This window comes from Platalea leucorodia (assembly GCF_965183815.1).
Source record: "Platalea leucorodia genome assembly, chromosome: 10".
NCBI classification, from domain to species: domain Eukaryota; kingdom Metazoa; phylum Chordata; class Aves; order Pelecaniformes; family Threskiornithidae; genus Platalea; species Platalea leucorodia.
This window is the reverse complement of record NC_138832.1, coordinates 21,218,628-21,240,417: the sequence shown is the minus strand read 5'-3', so window position 1 is coordinate 21,240,417 and position 21,790 is coordinate 21,218,628.

The window sequence follows — 21,790 nt, the reverse complement described above, 5'->3', positions numbered from 1 at the left end:
TTTGGTGTCGGTTCCCTGTGTGCAGTCCTGCTGCTGCCACCTCGGAGAAAGCCTGAACCCGCGCGCCCGGCTGGGTGCAGCGCGTGGCTGCCGGCTGTGGCATCGGGTACTGAGCTATGGAAGAGTCAGATTCAAGACTCAGGCAGGGTGCAAAGTAAGGCTTCAGCACTCAACCGCATCCTTAACGCTTCAGGTGTGAGCTTGAACCCCATGGACTTCAGCAGTACACCTAAGACACCAGTTTATCAAAAACCTAAGAGACGTTTGTAGGTTATGAGCAGTTCTGACTTACCGTCACTTAGAACCAGGCCTGAGAAGCTCTGTGGCGTGCACTCATGGGAGTCCCAGTGAACTCAGCAGGGTTGTGTGGCCCTCCACAGACAAGTTTGCTTCAATTAATTAACTCTTGCAATATGCTGCAGTGTTTAATCCATAGGGGTGGTAATGTTGCTCCCATTTAAGCCAGTTTCAGACCAAGGCAGTAAAAGCTTGCTGTAACTCAGCATCCACAGGGTTGACACTGAGCCCTGACTGCTCACCGCGTCTGAAAATCAGACACGTAAAGCTTGCGGCAGGACAGCTGTGTCCCCAGCGCTGCAGGAGTTCGTTCTTTCAGGTCTTCTCTCAGGAATGTCTCCTGCAGAATTTTGCAAACCAACTTACACTACCACTCACCCAAGCTAAATTGAAAAGCTATAGAAATTATCACAACCTGGGTAACGGAACAGACAAATTAGAAGGATCAGCAGGATGCTCAAACCATCAGCTTATTTAAATCGTTTGATCTCAAGAGCCACGACTGTTTGGTTTCAGGACTTGTTAGCAGGGCAACAATAGTATGCCAGGCAGACAGCATAGGACCTGCAATATATAGATTTTCTACTCAGAGATATGTTTGATCCAATTTAATTCAGCTTTCACCTACCCAGCATGATTGATTTTGAAAATCAAAGCATTGACATCCATATATGGAAACCAACTAAAGAAGAAATCAAGCATTGACAACTGAGAGAACAGTACAGGACATACTGCTTTCTGGGCAACACATATTCTGAAACTCAAAATAATTGGGGAAATGTTGACGGAATCAATCTGTGCTAATGACTAAAAAGAGATGGTCTTAAGACACATTTATATAGAAACTTTATTTTAGCAAGGCGTCTGTTACAAGAATCCTTTCCATGAGGACACACCCTAGGCATGCATCCCTGCTCCGCTCTGCTCTCTCGTACCAGCCCCCTTCTCCAAGCCTAACTACCCAAGGGGCACCAGCACTCCTAGTAGTCGCAGACTGGAAGTCACTAACACTCAGGGTTGCATAGCTGCATCCGCACTGAATGTACGCTCTTGATTTCACGACATCCAAACGCTTCTTAGCAGCACACTAGATCTTATTTCTCACTTCACTCCTATTCCCTTCTCATGTAACACAGATAATCTCTGGCTCCACACGACTCCACAGGCCAGGAGGGGCTGGTACCGAGAGGAGAGCCCTGTTCACTGCTACGTTCTCCTGAAATTACTTTTAAATATACCTACACAAGTACAAGAGAAAGAATGTGTCAGCCTAACACTCATCTTCATACACTCTCCATTAAAAAAAAAGGTCAAACCATTTCACAATTCAGATGATGAATACTTCCAAAATAATTGATAGCACATGAAGTATTTGCGTAATATTGGTGTGCTCTGGTGCCTATTGTGTTATCCATCTAAGATAAAAGCCAAGATTTTGGAGATTTATTGTGGGAGGGGTGAAAATTGACAAAGTTAATCCTTATTTCCATTTATTGCTTTTGTTTGGGGTTTGAAAAATGTCTTCATCTTCTGATCTGAGGTTTTGGACTGTTTTACTTCTTGGGTAAAGTATGTCTGCAACTACATGAGTATATGAGTATGAACCCACAACTCTGCCCTTCTCACATAACACCAACCCAACTGTGAGCAAGAATGCAAAGCATCCAAAGCAAAAACAAATAATTGATTTTAACCCGGCAAAACAGTTTTTAATGTAGACACACTGGATGACAGTTCAGCGTGTTCAGAAAAGGCAGTGAGCCCAATTTCACTACCACTCAAAGGAAAAACTCCCAATCTGTCCTCAAATGACCTCAGCTCCAGAGACAGAGATCGCACATCACAGTTGGCTTCAAGTGTAGCTAACTGCTTCTCCAACAGCACCCACAGTTAGTTGATCTCTCTACCAAGATCAATTCTGTCTCCTATAGGTTTACTCCTCTTGTTTCTCTCTTCGTTATTTGTTTGTTTCAGGATCACAACACCACAAAATCAGATAAATTAAAACCGCATTCTGTTCCCACTGAAGTAAATAATAGCAAAATTCCCAATCCCTTTAAGAAGGGGTCCCTGAAGAACTCATAGTGATACACACTGTACTGCCATTAAACACATTTTAGTGTGCTCTAGTATCTAGCGTGTAGCAAAGGTACCTTTTATACTTTTCACAGACAGATTCCCAGTCACTTAATGTTTCTTAGCCAGCACTGTTACTCTAGCCTGTTCTTCCCCAGCTCAGTCCTCTCCTCTGCCAACAGCTAGGATGGGATAATGAATTTGAGTCCTAATTTTAGAGGCGTAAAGAGAAGCCAAGTGATGCTTAGGGTTTATGTACTGGGGTATTTTTGTTCCACATCTCTAAATGGGAAGATTCAGACTTTCCCGTTAAAACATCTAGCTTGGAATTAATACAGTATTTATTTTCATTTCCTGTACTAAAGGGTTGTGCAGCACGGCCAGGTTGTATGCTGTGAAATCTGCAATTTGAGGTAGCTGCAGTTCAATAGAGGCTGAAATAGTTCCTATATAAACTTTTCATAGTGTACTCAGGGTAGAATGGGAAATGCTGTAGAACATTTCCAAACAAGAAAACTGAGCTCTTGGGCCAGTTTCTTCATTAGTAAAATGAAAAGACATTATGTAGAAGTATTTATAGTTACAGCTGCATAACTATCTCATAAACTACTAGACAACAGTCACCAACTAATCAATCTTCACAAAGTTCTTCCTAGAAAAAGGAAGATTTGATTGTAAATACAGTTATTTAGTTAACAAAAAATTATTCTTAGAGACACATGTACAGCTCCAACTGATGATATGTTCCAGAAAGCTGTGTTCTGGTATCTGAGATCATGTTTTCAATTCTGCGCTCTTAGTAAATATTTCTTTGCTTTGAATGTCATATTATATATTCACATAAGCTAAGTCTCACAAAATCTTGGGGTTTAGATCTAGCCAGACAGTGGCATCCTTTCAAAAATGGTCCAATGACAGCATTAAAAAACATTAGAGGATGTTTACAATCAGAACTGATTATCCACTAAGTTTAACTTTGCCATTTATATTAATGCAAACCAGTTGTAAAATCATGCAACCAAATCCTACCAGTAGCCCTTCTCACTCTCTTCACACTATGTAAATTACTATAATCAAGTCTAAATTAAAAAAAAAAAAGTTATTTTGAGCTTCAGCAAATGTGCTAAATTTCTGGAAATAAAAATCCTGCTGCTATTTTGTTTGAAAGACTTAGTTTATAAATTATGGATTGTTTTCACAAGCAAGAGGAAAAAGCTGCAGATTTTTTTATGAATTCAAAGAACATTCAGCCTAGTCTCTCTTTTATTTAGCAATCATAAATAACTGAAAGATTCAATTGCTAATAATGGTCAAAGCCTACAGAGACTTCAGAACTTACAACAGCTTTTCCCCAGCTGATTTTTCTTCTTAATTCAAAGTCAGACATTTTTTAGAGACCTTTGCACTGATGAGTCCCTGCTGAAGAGACTGGGCTCTTCCCATGACATCAGCTTATAACAAGCTCCCAAGTTCTTTATAGTCAGCATGTGTTGGGAATTATTTACCCCATCTAAATGATGTCCATGATGAGATCACTCTTATTAAGACAAAGCTAGCGTAACTACCATGCTCGTGATGATCACGGCTCATATTAACACATAGAGTGCCTAAGAAAATGTAATCACTGATCTACTTTTCAAGCAAGACGTTAAGCAAACTCTAGAGAAATTGCGGAGCAGAGAAACTCTTGACAACTGCAAAACTGCATTTGAATACTAAATGTCGAAAACTGAAGCTCTTTTTCCTGGCCTCTCCACCAAATAGTGTATTTCTTAAGAGACATTTTATCTTTCTGTCTATGATTAAAATATTGAAAGGAGCATTTGCTAGAACAGTACCTCTAGAATGAAGCTCGAGCAAAATCAATCTGCTGGAAGATTCTTGAAGCCAAGAATCCAGTAACAGGCAAAGGGGCTTCTCCAGACCTTGGATTACACAGCTCAAACGTACCAGAAACTCACTGCCTGCCACTGTTCCCTTAAAATATGTTTCCCTGTAAATCTACATAACAGTCACGATAAACTCTGAAGGTTTTTGTGAAACTCAGTAGAAAAAGATATATCAAATAGGATTTCAAAGGAAATTATCAGATCAAATTCTGTGTAAATCAATCTGTTTGCACATTAGCAGGACATCTGACCCAAGAGAGGAATGAGCACTTCCATCTGGACAGAAGGCACAGGAAAAAAATTAGGAAAAATACGACATTGTTATAAATGTAAGGAGAAACATTTTTCTCATCTTCACATTTTCTTTTTAAATTGCAATTTTCAGAGCCATTGCAAATCATTCATTGCTACTCCTGCTGAGCAACCTGTGAAATCTTAATAAATTTCCAAAGAGAAGTTCCCAGGGGACTGCTTAGCCCAGAGGATTTGCAAAGAGAGCAGACTAGTTGTCACTTTGAGTTGTACTTCAGGGCAATGGGATGAACCCAGCCGACTAGCTTTTAGTTCCATCTCAGAAAATGCATCCAAAACCAATGCTTGTAAATAAAGAATGCTCTGGTCTAATACATGAAAGTTAGTCAAGGTGAACCCCAGGATCTCTTCTGGGGCTGCCTCAATCAGCCAATATATCTTAAAGCCACTGCTACTGGTCCATAATATGTTACCTAACCTATATTAACAAAAAAATAGTAAAAAAAATATAGACTTCTCCCTTTTATCAAAATAACCTGATTTCTATCAAGCGTCTCCTCTCTACCAGCATCGTTCCAGTCCTAGAGCTAAAGACACCTTCTTCTTGTACCTATTCTGCTCTGAAAAAAATCTGGTAAAACAAGATTTTGTGACCACAAAAAGCAGGAGAGCCAAAATCTTCTTCCTAAGAACTCTTAGTGCCCTAGCTGGGAGACACTCTGTGAAGTTCCAGCTCTGCTGCCCTGGAGACCCAAAAAAAGATCCCGGCCCATTTCTGCAAAAGCTTGTGAAAAGCCAGTCTGCCCCTGCCAACAGCATAACTGTTACTTTCACCAATTGCCAACTGAGAGAGAATCCCAAAAGAAAGTTGGTGATTAGCCTTGGGAGACCTCAGAATGATGTAATGTTTGACAATAAGCTTTTGACTTAAAACAGGTAGTCCAACAAGTTGAAAGTGCATTTAATGAAAATATTTTATAGATCAAAGGGTTTTCCTTTCTGACAAAGCTTCAGGTGCCACATAATCATAAACTTTTCAATTTGAAGGTTTGACTACTGCATAGGAGATGCCAAAATCAGGGAGGAAATGAGAAAATTTGACAAAACCCCTTCAAAATGAGCTTTTAAGTAAGCTAAAATAGACCGATGTGCTCTTTTTTACATCTTCAATTTTAAATTAAGCTAACTACTTGGATATGCTTATATCTCTTCTCTCCATTATAAAATCTCATTAACTCCTCACTGGAAACACATAATCTTCCACTACCTATCTTGTATAAAACTCATTTTTCCAAAATAATAACAAATAAAATAGGGTGAAAACAAGCTTAAGGCAGTGGTGGAACTCTTTTATGAAGTGAACAGGTGCTCTCTGTGCCAATACAGTCTGTTTAATCACACCCTAACGTTTTAATTATGTATATAGCTAAGCAGACTTGCTTGCATTGGCTTAATTATTCTGCATGATAATATGAACAAAGGGCCTCTGTTAAAGTAATCAACAAAAATTTTAGCTGGCCGAGTTTCCTCAAATGTTCCAAGAGCCATGAAAGATCTGATCATTAAGCATTTACGGCCCCTGAGAGCTATTTTAAACCTGTGCCCTTCATATCACAGCTGGCCCTTTGAGTAGCCTCAAATTCTTTTTATCTGCAAGCCCTAGTAGGGCAGAACAAAAGAACGTTTCTCGTTTGGAGTGAGTGAGCTGTCTGTGTCATCTGTGTGATGTTTGCTAGCAGGAGATGTCTATCTTAATGAGCTTTTGGCCAGGAACAGCGCTGCCACTTTCTAACTTTTGTCCAGTTCACAGGACTCCTGATGCAGGGCGCGCTGGATGTGTTAGAATTGTAAATGAGCCCCAGCAACTGCGCATTGCATACAGATCCCACAATAACAATTAAGCAATAGTCTGCGGCTGTGGGCCTCTCCTGCCAGATAATTGACCACGACGGGAGCTATGCAGAGAACCCACGCTGAAGGTGAGGACACATAACAGAAGTGAGGGTTCATTATCTTGCAATGAAAGGGAAGTTAGCACCAACGGGAATTGGGTTTTAAAGGACCAAAAGGTTAAAGCTTTCACATTTTGGAGGCCTTCACCATTAATTTCTCCTTTGCCCAACAGAAACGGAGTGTTTTGGAATATACTTCGTTCTAGCGGGCCCTGGGAATCAGATCAGTGGTAGCCACGTAAACGCTCCAAACCTACCCACATATATGGTAGAAGAGAGTCCAAGAATGCTAGGAAGTTGTGCAGAATGTGTGTCTTTAATAAAGAGCTAAACATTCTGTCACTGGAAAAGCTTTCCATGTAAAATCTGGAAGCTTGGGAAGAAAACCAACGGCCAGCGTATTAGAGCAAGGTCCTCTCTGGTACCCTGCGAGAGTTGAAGTCCAAGTACTTTATGATCCCACTTTCCTCTGGAAGTCTCCCTCATCAGATCACATTTCCCACCAGGCACAACCTGCTCTCACAGAGATGACACAGCACAGGAGCACCTCTCCATGCTGCATCTTGAGAGATGCAGCTCGCCTGCCCCACCGAGGAGAACAGGGATGGGGGGAACAGAACTATGGGAGCCATCCAGTACCATGGTGGGCATTGACATAATTTCTATGTTGAGTTGTTTTTCAAATATTCATTTTCTCAATGGATGTTCTTCCTTCACAAAATATGCCAAAATGTTGGTGGTAAACCCAGCAAGCAAGAATTCAGGAAGTTCTAAAAACCTGTTAACTTATTATATGAGAGGCAGATTTACTGGGGGGAACAGGGAGGTCTACTGTACTTGCAGGCAGCCCGGTGGAGCATATGTTTTATCCATGTGACTGAGCAGAAGCTGTCGCACTATATAATCCCTGTGTCACCACCACAGCTAATTCAATCTCACGTCCAGCATATATCAATGTGATATTCCTCCTGTTCAGTACGGTCTTTACTCCTGAAGCTGCACTCTTGCTTTGTGCTCAGCCTTCTGCTTCTTGCTCTGCCCAGCTGTCTCAGCCCTGTGCCATTCACCCTGATTCTCCTCCCTGCCCCATCACTCCTGCTAACGGGCCTTACCATTTTCCTTAGGCTTCTCAGTCCTCCTTGCCTTTCAGTTCCTCTGCCCCTCAGACTGCAAAGCACGTTTCTTTTCAAATATCTTATTTATGCAGTTGATCATATCAGTGAAAAGGCAGTGGTGATAGATGATCATTTTGAATAAACTTGTGCCAAAAAGAAAGAGCGTAGCTGAAGGGAGAAAGCGCAGCGTCACACTGTACAGTGGGGAAGCACTAGTCCCATTAGCCTACTCTGTTATTCAGGGAAGTGCCTCTAGGTGACAGTTAAATTGTTAACACACTACATCATTAAATGAGGCAATAATAAATATGTATTTTTCAATTCACACTCATTAATAAAGACAAAGCCATTCTAGAACTGACTATTCCCAGGATCTTACTTCCCTCATCTACATTCTAGTCCAGTCCCTGAAGCTTTTCTCTTACCTCATCTGCATTTTTCCTCATTATTTTCTCTTTCCACAAATTCAATTAGTTTTGGCCACCAACTCAAAAGCACTAAAGGCCACTGGAGAACAGTGGGGTTTTTTCTGTCATCTTATTGGCAAGGCTTGCTGTTAAAAAGTTAGCCTGAAGAATAAAAGGAGGAATAAAATGAGGCAAAACAATGACTGAAACTCCTACAATGCACCTGTGGTTTTAGAGAGCTGGACGTTTGTGAGTGGTTATTCTCTTTTCTTCAAATCTACCTGAGACACAGACATTCACTCCTGATAGGAGATGATAAGAAGGAAGGAAGAAAAGGAGGGGGGAAAGAGAACTTAACAGCTGTGCAGATGGCAAACATGAGGAAAGGATCTATAATGGAAAAGAAAGGGTGAAGAAACCACCACACCAGTCTTGTCTTGTCTCTTGCTGAACAACTACGGTCGACTGACTTTGCAAATTCTTGAGCAGTTTCCTGCACAGCACTTCATTGTTTGTTTGCATGCAAGCCTTTCTGCTGTGGTCTTGGCTCCCACGTTTGGCATACTGCCTCTGTAGGGTGAACCTTATTTCCAGACATACTTCCCCCACCACAACCATTAGAGTGGACTATGAAATATTCACAGCCACACGCCTGGTCACAGCACAAAAATGATTGCCTTAAATTGTTCACAAATGTTAATATATACGGCATAGTAACGGCACGATGCCCTTGGGGAAAAGGGCAGATAGCAGGTATCTACCGGTCCCACCTGTAAGAGCTACACTGGGCCGAACCCCAGCTTTTACAGCTCAAGTTTCACTGTCATCGAGCAGATCATCTCCAGCACATGCTGAAACAAACAAAGAAACAAGACATCTCCAACTTCATTGTGGTCTCACGCCAAAAACACAAATCCCAGAATTCATCTGGATCATCAGATTTCATTTTTGGGGGTCTGAAAATATCTACAAAGCTCTGAAAACATCAGAACCTCACCAGAAACTGCATGGAGAAATATTTTCTCATACTGTGCATTTCTCTGGCCTGCAAATTCCAAAAACTGTGGCTAACTCAAGAGTTTTCTCACTGGAGTTATTTTTATGCAATTCACATTCATTTATTAATCCTGCCATCTGAAAATATAGCTCTGTATTAGACATGTTCTGAACTTCATTTGGAACCATTTATAGAATTAACAAGCTTTGACTCAGGGGAAAAACAATCCCAGTTCTCTGTAGCATGGATTTGCCTCAATACGCAGCACAAGTCAGCAAGATGTTCCCCAGGAAAACAGGTACGGGACGTGATGTAAGCGTGCCACTATGTTAAGGTCAAAAAGTTACCGCCAGGAACTAGCTACACCCCAAGATCTTAACAAATCCTTGCTTTTCTCCTTCTTTGATCTACTGAATAGCAGCAAATTCAAAACTGGTATAAAAACCCTTCTTCTGCCAGCAGTCTTTGAAAACACTGCTGCCGGAGACCACACACAGGAGCCCAGAGTGTTAAAAATAGATTAGAAACTTACGTGAATAAGATAATCAATAATTAAACCCCTAATCATTTAACTCTTATAATGGGACAACAAGAAAGAAGCAAATCAGAACTGATTTCTGGCAGTATGCAGTGTTAGCATTCTGGCATCATTTTCCATACACACAGATCTACCAAAATAGAAACAACCACCATTAAAACATTTTAAAAAAATAAACTTGCTTTCACTAGAGATAATAACACTTCTCCCCACCCTGAAAAAACATCCTTTTATTTGTCAAGTCAGGAAGAAAGGTCATGACAGTTTTCATAAAATTTGGACAATTTTCAGCCAGCTCGAACAACAACGACAAACGACAGCTGAGAGACTTAAAGCCAATGGAGGAGGGAGACAGAGCCCTGCACTGTGAGGGATTCATGCTTTCCTGCATTTCATTTCTGTGTTATTTCTATTTTATGTGTTTAGAAAAGCATTTATACACATAGATGTCCAGGCCTAAATTTATGCCTGTTTTCAGGCGAGCTATACCTCTGCCTCTCCTGTCTGCCCTTCCAGTTCTTTCTTATTAACTCCAGTCTGAGTTAATTTGTGAAAAAGCCCCAACTATAGTTTTCTGATAAGGGAAAAAAAAAGTTTGTGAAAAATATTACATCCATCCTGCCTTTCTCCACTTAGTTTCCTTTTCTGAATGTGCGGGTGTTGGCTGGGGTAGAGTCAATTTTCTTCACAGCAGCTGGTATGGGGCTATGGTTTGGATTTGGGCTGGAAACAGGGTTGATAACACAGGGGTGTTTCAGCTGTTGCTGAGCAGTGCTGACACAGAGTCAAGGCCTTTTCTGCCTCTCACCCCACCCCACCAGCGAGGAGGCTGGGGGGCACAAGGAGCTGGGAGGGGACGCGGCTGGGACAGCTGACCCCAGTGACCCCAGGGATATCCCACACCGTATGGCGTCATGCACGGCACGTAGAGCTGGGGGTGAGGTTGGCAGAGGGGCCGCTGCTTGGGGACTGGCTGGGCATTGGCTGGTTGGTGGTGAGCAATTGCTTTCATTTTCATCACTTGTCTTCCTTGGGTTTTATTTTTCTGTTATTTTTTGACTTGTCCTTACAATTATTTATTGTTGCTGTTGTTGCTGCTGTTATTAATTCAACTGTTTTTATCCCAACCCGTGAATTTTCTCACTTCTACACTTCCGATTCTCTCCCCCATTCCACCGGCTCTCTATTTATTTTACATGAAGAAACAACAAAGAATGGGTGTGAAAGCACAAAAGGGGAAGAAGCAGGTCTGTCTGTCTCCAGTCTCCTACTGGAAATGCTCCTCAGCCCCTTCCTCTGCAAAGCTGGCATCTTACAGCTACAGGTGCAGCACCCAGACTCAGCACTACCTGTCTGCCAAATTTTCTTAAGTCCCTGCTAGATTATTTGTGGCATCCAACTTGAATCACTTACAAAAATGCTAATTTTCAAAAAGTTATATATCCATAAAGGCTGTAAAGCTGAATACAAAAAATGACTCATCCTTTGATCAGGACGGCTTACCAACAGAGTCAATAAAGATTCTCTTCCCTGAATATAAAAAATTGTGAATCTTTATTTACACTAGAAATCCAACAATGAAAACAATATTAGGGTCAAAATACCTTGCCCTGGTTTTGTTTCTTGGCATGTATGTTCCAGAGCTGTTGAGTTCATCATGGTTGTCTCAGCTCTAGGAACAGCATCTCAGACTACCCCTGGCCACACCAATCATGAACAAACATGTAAGTAAATGGATAGATATGGTACGTAGACACTGTATGTTATTTATCACCCTTATGTCATCGTGGTCACTTCTAACAGCATCTTGCATCCCCAGGTAATCTGCCTTTCACTTAAAAAAGACTCTGAGTAGGACAATTGTGGTGTTGCTGTGTGGCCAAGCCCACACCAGCGAACAAAGCGAGGTTCAAGATGACTTGAGCTGCTTTCTTGTGTGTAGCGCTTACAGCCAAATGGAAGCTGGGCAGCAATGACCCACAAGAGCCAATTATTAAGGAAGCCAATGATATTCTGAAGATTTGAACGCATTTCCCAGTGCAAAACCTTGCCTTTTCTGATGCAACATGTTGAGTAACAGAAGACAGGAGCATCGCCTGCCATGTATATACTCCAAGCAGCATCCTTTCTAGCAAAATGGGTATTCAGGGCTGTAAGATGTCCCCATGGTGGCTACACACTGCTTAGGTCTCTTATGGACTGTTGAATTAGCTGCTCCCTGCAGCAGTGAGAGTCTACCAACATTTTTCTCCTAAGGGAGCAGAAGACCTTCATCAAGGATGGTTAGATCCTCTCTGTCCCAGCATTAACAAAGCACAAGAGCAGAGTAAGCCAGGACAACGTTTACAGGGGTTTTGATCTAAATTTCCAAACTGGGTTCTGAGTTTGAGCAGATTCAGAGCCACCTGGCAGAAACCTCCGAGTACCTATTCTCTAAAAATGAATCTTTCCCCAATATCTCAAATTAGACACCCAAAGAATAAATAAATCTGCAGCACTAATATTCAACTTCCTATTTTCACTAGTAGCAGCTTTTGCAGGGATAATTTAATTCTTCTGTTTCATCTAGCATTGAGGCTTGTAAACTCCTTTGAGGATCCCTACCAGGAATTCATCAACATGAAGGATATATACTGGGAAGATCATAATCAAGTCAATCAAGGGGAGAAATTCAAAAGCTTTGCCACTAAAGGAATCAAACATAAAAGCCTCCCTGGGGGGAAGAGGTTTATGTACCATGCCTGGCCTATGTTAAGAAAATTAAAACTCGTTTCACAACATAAAAGAGCCAAAGTGTCAAGTCACTAAAACCAGTTTCCAGTACAGATGCCCTTTTCCAGACTGGTTTATGAGGGAAATACAGATTTATAATACATTTAAAGAAACACAACTGACAAAAACGTAACTAAGGGATATATACAAGGAAGACAGCACAGAACATAAATTAAACAAGGACAATTTAAACGCAATTTAGCAGCCGTCTGTGTTGCTATAACTAAGGATACTTCTGTTTATATACATGGCAAACTTCTTAATTTTTTCGAAGGAAATGTTTGCAGAGCAGATACCTCTAAGGAAGCTGGTCTAACATAAGAGTTGATGTTTGCTCTTATTATTTCCCAGAGTCTATTCAGATGGAAGGGTAGCAATGCATGAGAAAGGGAATCCAGACTGCTGCTGGGGTATGTGTGTCAAGGAGTGGAAAATGTACTTAGGTTTGCTGCTTTTTAGTTCTGTTGGAATAGGCAATTCTCCTCTTCCCTCCCCCTTGTCTGGTTCAGAAATTTTGTTTTGAAAGCCTGCATACTTAAGGTGAAGCATGTTTCAAATACATCATTCAGAGCAGGATGGAAAGACAACAGTTTTCTGAAGAAGGCTGTCAATGTAACGTCCAGAAAAGGAGAACAGGATATAAACCAATTGTTACAGGGTGCATGTCGAAAAACAAGGTATCACCTTCCTTGCAGGCAAAAAGGGTGACCTACTAGTAGTTCCTTTCCAAAATGCCCTTCCCCTTTGAAACTGTGTCACACAGAGGAGTCAACAGAAATGAAATAGAAAATTTAGCTCAACAGAAAAATGGGGCTCTTTAAACTTGAGGAAGTAAGATGATCTCCAACTTCATGTTAGCAGTGTTTTGGGAAATGCAGCTACATAACCGGGTAAACATTTTGTTGCCTCCAAGAAGAGCCATAAAGAATCTGGTGGAGATTTTTCAAAGCTGCCTTCGGGGCTGGATGTCTAATCCCCATTAAAATTAACAGAAACTGGCTCCTCAAACACAGTCAATGGCTTTGAAGAATCAACTCTGTGGGGGTAATATGTAGTATCAAAGGGTAGGGATGAGTTGTATGGTTAACTGCATCACATGGGAGTTACTTGGTTCTTTCTTTCTTTCTTTCTTTGAATAAAAAGGAAGGGGGGGGGGGAAGACAACAAGAACAACATTAATAGAGATTATTATTATTATTATTATTATTATTATTATTATTATTATTATTATTATTATTATTATTATTATTAAGATTGAGCTAAATACCCAGACAGATTTTTTCCCAATGGGCTTTAAACACTTTAAACACTGTGAAAGGTTTTATAATGGTAACTGGAATTCTCTGACTGAACTCAAGACTCAGATCTTTTCTGGCATGATGATACAATTCAGCAAATCATTATTGGCTGGAAGACAGTTATTTATTTTTAAGTTTGCCAATTTTCTCATTTTATTCTCTTAAGGTTAAAGAGAAGCTTTTAGATATCCAGTAAGAAAGAAAAAAAAGAATTAAAATGTCATGAATGTAAATGGTGAGAACTTTCAACTATCCAAATGACAGCCCTCTTAAAGCTGAATTTTTTTTGAACATTAATAATCCTGAACACTTTGAAACAATTTCCACCAACTGGACTTAAAAAGCATTTTTAATTTAAGACTGGTCCTTACCTTAAATTACTACAAATGTTTATGAACTGCTGTTCTTATTAAGTATTGGTAATATCCAATAAAACTTAGAGGCAAGAACTTAAAAATTGCTAAAAGGAAAATAATGCAGAACAAGAATCTCCAGAACTTGTAGGCACAGGAGATAGTTGAGGAAAAGCTTAATTGGATTCACTGAAATATTAAATGATTACATGAATAAAAATATCCATGGTTCCATAAGACTGGACCAACAGTTCGTCTTTAGGAATTTGTCATCATTTATTTAGGTGGGATTCCCTGAATATACATTGTGTATGGGCAACACATTCTGTTTTCCCAGTCTTACCTAAGATAAAACTTTTTTCATACTTATCTGAAGCAGAGATACTTTTAACCTCTTGATGACAATGGTCCTTGGTCCCGTTTTGCAGACTGGGAAACTGAGGCTCAGGGAGATAATGCAGTTTGTCTAAGGTCTGCAGCAGAGTCCAGAACTGGCCCTTACTCCCCAACATGTCAGGAACTGCCTGCTCCCCGTCCATGGCGAGGCACTGGAACAGATTACCCACCGCTCGGTGCTAACACGCCTCTCTCGTGCTCTGCGGAGCAGGGGCCAGGCACGCTCGCCTCTCTCCCTGGATCCACCTGCAGCAGGGTTTGGCGACACTGAGAACAACGCGCCTTATTTGAAGCAAGCTGCATCACCGAAGCAGCCAGCTCTCTCAGTCCCACTGCCTTTTTTATAATTTTAAAATCACATGCTCTTATTTTTTTTGCAGGAAGAAAACTCTTCCCTAGAAAGACTCCCACAAGAAAAGATAAAATGGATTGTTTTGAGAATCAGTGAGACCGACTATGTAGAAAGTATTTTTCCTTCAGCCTCTTTCAATATTTGGAGGTGGTGTTTGTTGCGATGCAGAAAAATACATGCGAATTGAAATGAGAGCTTTGACAGTATTAAGTTTCCCTTTCAATTAAACAGCTCCTGCCTTCTCAGACAACCCACACTTGGTAGGAGCATTTCACTCAGCTTTTCTCCTGACCTCTGGCTTAAGGGTTTTATTTCTACAGAGTAAAATGAGAGTGAGTCCATACTTAGGTGCCAAATTGGGGTAAAAGTCACCACAAAAACATGAATAATGCTCAACGTTACCAGAAGTAAATTAAGTCTAACTACACAAGCCATGGCGAACAGGGTAAACTTACACTGTAAGGTGGACTTTCACACAGAAGGCAGCTATAAACTGAGTGTGGCCTGCAAATCAATCAGCCCCCTGCCTCTGCCTAATGAGACCCTTTTCTTTATTGCATTTTTATAGACTTATAAAACCAGCATAGGATGGATTATATGGGCCGTCTGTCTACCCTGTCCATCTGTCGCTATGCTATTGGTGTTCACCCCGGTAGACCAGGATAGTACTTGGCAGGGGTTGGAACTTAAGGGAATATAGAGGTGATTGAGAGACTTCTTAAAAATTAACAAAACAACAACAGACGTACAACCTCCTCCCCACTAAAACACTGAATTCCAACAATACCAGTTTGTAAAAAGGGCTGTAAAAACAAAGTGAGTCAACAGGAAAACTTCTCTACAAACGCAGCACAACACTTCAACAGCCTTTGTGTGAGTACGCATGTGGATGTCAGTCCTAATTCACGTTAAAAACACAGACACATTCTCAGAACTCTAAATGTAACATAATTACTTTAAAAAAACAAGTTGTGTCTATTTGGGTAGAATTATTTCAAAGTTCTAGGATAATGACTTCATTTAACATGCATTACACAAAAGACATTTTTGGAGCTATTCCCATAGAATCAAAGCTTTCCTGTTCACGTAACTCATTTTTGTGATTCTTTATTTTGTCAGTGTTGCTGTAAACAACGTGCTGCCCGTGGCAGGGAGGGGAGAGGAGAGATTGTTTAAGGAAAAATAGTCATCCCTCCACAGAATTTTGTAGTTACATTTACCAGCTGCATAAGTGTTCTGATAAACTGCCAAAAAGGGTCACTATAAAGCAATACTCCTTTAAAGTTTTAATCCCTATTAAAGGAAATTATCTGGACTCTCTCCAGAAACATTTGGGGGGGAAGAAAGGGGCAAAAGCTTCCGCAGAAGATCAAATGTTGTTGATTATAAATTCATTACCAGCATAGCTGCTAACTTCAGTAAATTAACAAGGAACTTTTATTACATCCAATCAAGCTCTTGTTAAAGATAACGAGTTCTTTTCATTCCTTGTATTTGTATAACAGTCACTTTTCTGGAACTCATCAAAGCTTGTTGCGAATCCATGCCAAAGTACCACTCTCTCTTTTAACAGCTTTAAAAAAAATAATGAAACCTTATGATCACAGTGAAAAAGCACTGATTATGTTAAAATATTCCAAGATAAAAGATCTGGAATTACAGAGAAATCTGCCCCCGTATCAGCAAAGAGACTAATATTCCACAGCAGAACAGTCCTAAAATTATGAGGTTTTCACACTTGTTTTTTATTGTTTTGTTTGTACAGAAAAAGCTTAGCTAAATAGCCTCTTTATGAAATCTGATAGTGTAACAAAGATCCATTATGGTTTCACTTTAGACCAGGCTTTCACTCAAATATTAATTGCTAAAAAGCTATTTTACATAATCAGTTTAACCATATGATTATGTTAAGAATCCTTTCTTTATCGAATAAACAAAAGTGGGAGGGAAGAATGTTTTGCTTTGAAGCTTCTCACTAATAATACAGTTTACAGCAAGTTAAGGATTTTCTAAAAAAATAACTACTTCAAAAGCAAATATCTTGGTGACAGGCTATTGCACTGAGATCCTTTTCTTACAGGCCATGATCCAAATACGTATTTTTCATCCATTTAATTTGTCTGCTGTTCAAATTTACTAGTGATGAAAGAAACCTTTCTGGAAAATATTTAAGAAAGTTCTAATGCCCACTGAAATCAATGTCTAGACTGGATGAGTCTAATACGAGAAGTTTTCTTCTAAAACTTAAAATTGTCCCTACAATAAAGTATGATAGAAGCATACACAATTGATGAGATTCAGCACTTAATAAAAGGCAATGCAAAACAGTTTTTCCAGTCCCACCCCTCTAGCAGTGCTACAAGAAAATAAAACCTAATGGATAATACGTGCCTTTTTAGGTAGGTCAGCTAAAAATCCTTCTATATACAGGAAGATATTTCCACAATTTTGAATTTTTTTCTACAGTCGATCAATAGCTTATTGCTTATTACTGAGATTGCTTGAAGTCCTTTGTTCTAACAAGCTATTTAAGTAGGAGCTTTTACTGAAAGTGCAGATCTTTTGTTTATTTCTTTTCTATGTCTGTTGGCCAGAACGAAACACTCATGCACAGAGAAGCTGAACATGAAGATGGCCATTTCTTCTCCTCCCAGCAGGACACAAGTTGTATCTGGGCAGCCTTCCACTGTCTGTTGTCCCAGCATAGAAATGTTTGAAAATCCTCCGTAGAGGCACAGTCCAAAAGTCAAGAGGTGAAGCTGAGAGAGCAGCCACCTGCAGTCTTTTTATATCTGCATAATATCAAATACATTCAACTTAAAATGTTCTTGGACAGCTCTAGCATCCTGTAATTATCGTGTAATGCATCCCTCCTCCCCGAAGCAGTCTAAGGTTCATTGGCTCTGCTTAGATAAAAACGGTCATAATTAAGAAGACTAACATTATGTAATGCGCTGATAGAAGGCCTACGGAGCAGCACTGTGGTTCGAAGCATAAGCACTCATTTGCCTCACTCAGGGCTGAATGGTGCCACTGATTTTCTGTGGAGCCTCAAGCACGTCACTTCATCTTTGTGACATCTCCTTTGTGCTGTGCAGACTGAGAAGGAAGGAGCTCTGTTAGAGTCCTGCTGGTTTGGGGCTGGTTCGGCCCTTGCTCTTAGCCTCGGTCTCTCAGCTGCCTCAGAACATGAACAGAGCAGCTTTTTCCTTGGAGTCCCACTGCCAGCCGTAGTTACAGCATTGGCCATGCTGTGTTTGCTCTTCTATCTAGGCCCGTTCCTCTGCAGAGGCTGCCCACTCCTGAATAAACCAAGCTGCATACTTGGACAAAGGCAAGTACTGTGGCAATTCACCTTTGTACATGAGGAGAGAAAAGCCCTGGATATGAAAAAAGCTATCCAGGAAAAGCCTGGATGTGAGGCTTAAGAGGTGAACGCAGGCGCCTCACATACACCCAAGTGCCCCGCACGTTTCATTGAACATGAAAAGCCTAGCTGAAGTGGAACCGACCTACATTGTGCAGGCATTTCTGGAAGATGAGGGGTTCCTTGCAGAACCATGACACAACATACTACCCTGTCACCACAGCACTGATTCTCTCCTACAGCTTAGAGGTTCTCGGAGGAACACAACAATACTTGGATTCAACAAGTAGTATCCTTCCTACCCAAGGATGCATGGTCACAAGATCTAGGAAGGAGGGGAAAAAAAAAAAAACAACAGATAACTAACCTAAGAAAAGACAAAGGAGCTGAAAAGAAGTTGTCCAGAAAAGATGAGGGATTGATGATGGAAGAAGAATCATAAAGAAAGAAGACAAGTGGACTGTGTTCAAAAAAATCTCTCTTAAAGGACCATAACAACAAATTGGCCATGTGCCAGAAACTGCCACAACTTAGCTATGATTCTTCTTTAATCTCTGTTTAAACAAATTGCTATCATCTAAGTTTGATGGTACATGACGTATAATGCCAAGAAAATTCTCCGTCAGGTTTCCCTTTGGAAGCAGACTCTTGCTCTAGCAGCAGTCACGGCTGACAGGCGTGCTCCTTGGGCTGGGGACTGTTCGTTCTTTAAAGCAAGCAAAAAGTCAGGAAAGCAACACTGCCACAGGTAGCACATAAAAAATGTATTGAAGGTTTTTCTCACAGCAGCAGGCAGAAAGAAACACTAGCAAAAACTATGCAACTCCCCAAACAAAATACAACACGAAGATTTGTTTTCTGTATTAAAAACTTAAAAAATGTAACAGCCTATGAACAGAAAATATTAAATAATTAGTCATATAATAAGATAGGTAACAACACCCTTACATACCTTTCCTCCTTTGAACCATAGATTTATTGGCTGACACAGGATACATAAGTATTCTAAACCTTGTACAAGTCAGAAACTACAATCTCTGCCATTGATATTTATCATGTGTTCAAATGCTGATTGAAATTTGAACATCTAAAACTGAAAAATGATGTTACTAGTTATGGAAAAAAGCTTCCTTCTGGTACCAACAGCAATAACACATCATTAAATATAAGCTAAAGCTCCTGTGTTGTTTTTTTTCTCCTTTCTTTGTTTGCTTTGTTTCTGTACTTGCCTTTCATCCCATTAAATTCATTGGCCAAATTAGTCACTGTTATCTGTTTTAAGAATCATTTCATAATTAACCAAATGGAAAAAAAAAATCAGGTTGTTTCCAATTCCCTAAAACCCAAATCTTATCCACCCACTCCAACATCTGCAGATGGTAAGCACAGTATGTCTTTTCATTAATATCAATAATGTTAGTTGTTAATATCTACATACAATAATCTTTTGATCTATACCGAAACTATTTGTATGGCCTAGTTATGCACTCATTGCTCAGGCAAAACTAACTCTTGAATCAAAGAGACCTTAGCTCAATTAAAGGCTAGAAGGAAAGAGCTCTTATTTTGCTCTTGGCACTCAGCGCACTGGAAGAATCCCATAAGAAGTAGCAGTGTTATGGGGATATATGCCCTTGTATTCGGCAGCTGCAAAAAGGTGTCTCAGCTCTGTGAGTCAGCCCTGTTTCGGTAAAGCAACTACTGGTGGCAATATATGAAGAGATTTTTCATGGAGCCAACAAAAACAGGTTTTAGTAGGAACTGGTTATGCTCTGCTACAGTTTGAGTGTCTCTTACCATTTCAGAAGGGACATAATTAAGCAGTAATAAAGTATGAGAGATATTAAGGACTGTCCGTCTCAAGCATTTAAAAAATAAATCAACTTCTCCTTCCCTAAGAATGAGCCAAATCAAAATACCCTTTTTAATAGACCTTGGGCTTTTTTTTTAATAGATTTTAAGTCTTTGAGGTTTGTGTTTCTGAGCCTTTCTCACAACAACGGGCTCAAGAACATACTTTGAAAACTAAGATGCTTGCAGAATCAAATTATTCTAGCAGCTGAGGCTTTAGGAAAAAAATACTACTGCTCATTACAAAATTATTAGCTATTTCTGTATGTCTTACAGAAATAGAATTACTGTCCGTGCCAGTTCAAGGCCAGAGAAAAGAAAATCTGTCTTCTGAAATATGGAACTTCTTTTTATAATGCTTATCATTCAGTTGTGTGTATTTCATACTTCTGCAGGTTTCGTTTTGTATTTACAAATGCCCTGACTACAGGGCCGTGTTAATTCAGGTTATTTGCATAATGGATAAGAACAGGAAGGTGACTGCTGTTGGGTTGGCTGGTTTAGAGACCTAGCTCCCTCCAGAAACGTTCTTTTGAGGAATGCTGCTGCAACCATTCCAGACAAAAGAGATGATACAAGAAAATTTGGGTTTCTGTGACAAAAGAGCGGTGAACGCATTCATTCAGTGAAGACTGAGCACACTGTATTTAATCAGTTGATGGATATTCCCAGAACGTGCAATTAAAATGCAGCTGTTCATTAGGAAAATAATACACTATTCTTGCATAAGTAAGGTGTGTCATGAGCAAATAAAGGGGTCATTTTTGGTCCAAAGCCAGTCTGTGAATAAAGGCTGGACAGGAGATTTCATATACGCTTTGATAATCTGCAATAAAGAGGCAAGACTTGAAGCAAGAGCAGTAATAAGCTTTTGAAAGTTGAAAACATGACTTGGAGAAAGTCTTCAAAATTACTTTCAATAGTCAAAAAAATCAATACCAGCAACACTGACACTGAATTTAATTAGTTAAATCATCAGAAATTTCTAGGAACTTTTCTTCCCCAAAACACATACCAACCCAGAAAGATATGCAGTCTCAAAAACAACTATGTATTCAATATTAAAAAATTCACAGGGAAGAAATAAGGGACAGATTCACACTTTCACACCGACTCTTGCTATTGCTGTTGCAGGTCAGAAGTCTTCAAAACTGCCAGTTACACTCACCCCTTTTTTAAGGACAGTTTTAATTACTGCAATATGAAAAAGACCTTTGTGCAAGTATAGAGTGACTATATGGTACAGGTGCTGATCTGGTTGTTATCTAAAATAAGAAAAGGAAACCGCTTGCTGCTATGCTTTTTATTCATCTCCTTATTCATCACTGACTCACATTCCTGTAAGCGTTTGGACCTAGAGGAGAGGTAGCTCCGTGCTTTCAGTCTGATACTAGCAAACTCTCAAAGGCTGCTATACAATCAAACTTTCACAAAACCTGGTCATGCAGGATTCCCTGTCCATGGGACAGAAGTGACTGTTCTCCTAAGACATGTGAATTTACCCACAAGTCCGTCCTTTCCAGTCTGGGATCCTTCACTGAGGTGGCAGGTTTGTTTTTGAGGGTCTTCCTCAAAACTTGTTTTTACTCTGTAATTCAAACATGCATTGGTAAAAATTGCTGGTTTGGAGTTGCATTCTACTTAGAGAAAAGGAAGACTGTTTTTTCTTTTTCAGTTGCACAAGGAACAATGGCTGGAAATGTAGATACTGAACAGAGTAAGACTCAAAAAATGAATACAATTGAAAGCGGTATGTTTTAGTTACCATAGTAAAATGGTACATAATCTTGGCCGTTAGGAGATAAGGCCTGCTTGTTCATTAACTTAGAGAAAGGCCTTGTCCAAAGATTATAGCAATGAATTAAAGCAATACGATCC